This window comes from Dasypus novemcinctus, chromosome 14, assembly GCF_030445035.2.
Source record: "Dasypus novemcinctus isolate mDasNov1 chromosome 14, mDasNov1.1.hap2, whole genome shotgun sequence".
In the NCBI taxonomy this organism is placed as follows: Eukaryota; Metazoa; Chordata; class Mammalia; order Cingulata; family Dasypodidae; genus Dasypus; species Dasypus novemcinctus.
Genome location: NC_080686.1, coordinates 32,501,121 through 32,504,711, shown reverse-complemented (window position 1 = coordinate 32,504,711; position 3,591 = coordinate 32,501,121). Strand labels below are relative to the sequence as shown.

General features: G+C 41.0%; 1 non-coding gene across 1 annotated transcript; it reads left to right on the top strand.

The window, feature by feature from the left end:
- The first annotated feature begins 741 nt into the window (after positions 1-741).
- Positions 742-848, top strand: LOC111760734 (U6 spliceosomal RNA). Its single transcript, XR_002794342.2, has one exon. It is a non-coding gene; the product is annotated as a U6 spliceosomal RNA (small nuclear RNA).
- The last annotated feature ends 2,743 nt before the right edge of the window (positions 849-3,591 follow it).

The following is a 3,591-nucleotide window of genomic DNA, read 5'->3' as shown; positions in this document are numbered from 1 at the left end:
TATTTGACTTTTCGTGGGGCATAGACCAGGGTAGCTCGTTGGGAGGAGCTGTTTTTCTTGTATGAGCAGTGTCGGGGGTGCCCGCTGAGGGGGCCTAGTGACGGGCTGAGACGCTGCGGCATCACGACAGAGCAAAGCCCCAGGGCATTTTAATCGACTAGAATAGTTAAAGTAGCTCACTCTTGCAAATTAAAAAATACATGTGTGTGAACACACAGACACATGTAGAGAGACCCTCCCAGCGATGCGAGGGAGGGACCCTGAGGCTCACCTTCATCAGGCTCGTGGAAGACTCGGCTCTGAGGTCTGCCATCTCCTACAGCGTTTCTGACCTGGAATATACTGGGTACCATCCATGGATGCAGGCATTGACTATACAGTGAAACCCTGCCGTGCTGTACTAAGTGGAATTCAAGGGATTCAAAAGATCAAATGCAGCATGTGTTCTGGAGAGGTGGATGAAGTAACTGGGGCGACCCTGGCCAATAGCCAGTGGTGGCTGCTCAGGCCAAGCTGACTTTGGGATACCATCTGATGGCAGAGGTGCATTGTCATTAAAAACAAAACTGTATTTGCAAAATGTTTCCTAAATCATTTAAGTAGTGCAATTTTAAGTTACAATCCTCACTCTTCCTAATTTCCTCCTAAATATAAATCTGAAGGCTACGTACAAGAATGAACAGGTACTCACTGAGCATAAAGACGGCAATCCCTTACCCATGCATCTGTAAAGAAAATTCCGTGCTCGCTTCGGCAGCACATATACTAAAATTGGAATGATACGGAGAAGATTAGCATGGCCCCTGCTCAAGGATGACACGCAAATTCGTGAAGCGTTCCATATTTTTTTGAATGGGACTTCATATTTTTTGAATGTAATATTTTAAAAAAATGAATTAAAAAAATAAAATAAAATAAAAAAAGAAAGAAAATTCCATCACCCGAGAGAAGAGCTAAGTCTGAACTCTGAGTATGGTTTTGGATCTTGTACAGAATTTTGCATTGGCAGAGCAAAATTGCACACACTCATAACACGGTCTAAGAATATGTTGTGGAACACATAAGTTAAAACTTGATTTCAGGTCATTAGAATCTAAAAAGGAGGCCAATTGAACTGAATCTAAAAAGGAGGGAAAGTGGTAACCATTAAGGCAAAATGATTTTTTGAAGCATGCTTGTGTATGAGGGGTTTCCTTCTAAGTATCGAGTTGTTGCTATTCTCGGGCTTGTAAGATCCATTACCCAGAGGCCTCTTGTAAAGAGTTGAGGGCCATAGGAGTTCTGGCAGGAAGTCAAAATGATGATGAGCTTTGCTCACCCTCAGGTGGTTTGGCAGTTTTCCTTGGAAGAAGCTGGAGACTAACTTCAATGAGGTATGTCTATCAAGTAATAGGACTGAGTTAAAAGCAAACATTTTAGAAGGTCTGCATGCTGATGGGTGCCTCTCCCTGTCAAAGCAGGGCCTTTGGGATAGTAAACATCTCTCCCCAAACTGCTACCATTGTCCAAACTTTTGGGGAATCTTTTAGAAAAACCTTCAGGTTTCATGACACATTTTTCTTTTTTTGTAATTGAGGTGAATTTCATGTTGCATAAAATGAACCGTTTTAACGTATACAGTTCATTGGCATTCAGTACTTTCACAACCTGGTGTAATCATCACCTCTATCTAGTTTCCATTACTTTTTTTTTTTCTTTTCTGGTGCATCTTTTTTTTTTTTTGTAAATAGTATTTTTTTGAAGATATATACATCACACAAAAAATGTTACATTAAAAAATATAAAAGGTTCCTGTATATCCCCCACCCCACTCCTCCCACACCGACAACCTCCCCCATCGTTGTGGCACACTCAACGCACTTCATGAACACATTTTGGGGCACTGCTGCACCACATGGATAATAGTAGTTCACACTCTCCCCCAGCACATTCAGTGGGTTATGGCAGGATATATAAAGCCCAGCATCTGACCCTGCAATATCATTTAGGACAACTCAAAATCCCAAAAATGCCCGCACATCACATCGCTTCTTCCCTCTCCCTGCCCGCATCAACTACTGTGGCCACTTTCTCCACCTTGATGCTAAAATTTCTTCTATTACTTGACACAATAGTTTTATAGTAGAATATCACTAAGTCCACTCTAGTCCATATTTTATTCCTCCATCCTGTGGACCCTGGGATGGTGATGTCCACTCCACCTCTACATCAAGAGGGGGCTTAGATTCCACATGGAAGATGGATGCAATTCGTCTGCTTGCAGTTGTAGGCACTCTTGATTCCCTGGTGTGGTGGTTGACCTTCCTCACCTCCCTGTTAGCTGACCTGGGTATAACCAACGAACCAGAGAGTAGGAGTCGCCACGCTGCTGAGGCTCAGGGCCCGGCTGGCACATGGGCAGTCCAGAGATTCAAGTTTCCTGAGAATAGTTCTATTACATTTCATCACCTCAAAATGAAAGTCCTTGCCTGTTAAGTAGCCACTCATCATTCCTCTGGCCCCCCGCCCCTGGCAACCACTAATCTGCCTCTGTGGATTTATCTATTCTGGATATTTGGTATAAATGGAATCATACAGTATGAGACTTTCTGTACCTTGCATCTTTGATTTAGCAAAATATTTTCAAGGTTTCATGTATCAATATTATGTTTCTTTTTATGACTGAATACAAGTTCTATTGTATGGACATACCACATTTTGTTTATCCTTTAATCCATTGATGGATATTTGGGTTGTTTCCACCTTTTGGCTATTGCGAGTGGTTGCTATGAACATTTGCACATAAGTGTTTCATTGAATACCTGTGTTCATTTGTTTTGGGTACATGTCTGGGAGTGGAATTTCTGGGTCATATGGTAATTCTAGCTTTTTGAGGAGCCACCAAACTGTTTTCTAGAGCTGCTGAACCATTTTACATTCCTACCAACAAGGTATGAGGGATCCAATTTCTCCTTATCCTTGCCAACGCTTATTTTTAGTTTTTTTTTTTTTTTTGATTATAGCAATTCCTTGTGTGTATGAAGTGAAATCTCGTTGTGCTTTTGATTTATATTTTCCTAATGCCTAATCATGTTGAGCATTTTTTTCATGTGCTATTTGGACATCTTGTTTCTTCTCTAGAGAAATGTCTACTCAAGTGTTTGCTCAGTTTAAGATTAGGTTGTTTGTCTTTTTGTTGCTGAGTTGTAAATGTTCTTTATATATTATGGATACTAGACCCTTATCCGATATATGATTATAAATATTTTCTCCCATTTTGTAGGTTGTCTTTTTGCTTTATTAACAGTATCCATTGATGCACAAAATTTTAAATTTTGTTGAAGGCACAATCTATTGAATACTTTCAATGATTGAAACCATCAGTATTTGGGTGTGGATTACATTCTTCAGAGATAAAAAATATTCAAAACTAATACTGCAGGAAGTGGATGTGGCTCAAGCCCTTGAGGAGTGCTGACCCACACGGAGTGCTGGCATACATGGAGAGCTGGCGCAGCAAGATGACGCCACAAAAAGAGATAGAGGAGAGACAATAAGAGAAGCTGAAGACCAGGGAGCTGAGGTGGCGCAAGAGACTGAACACCTCTCTCC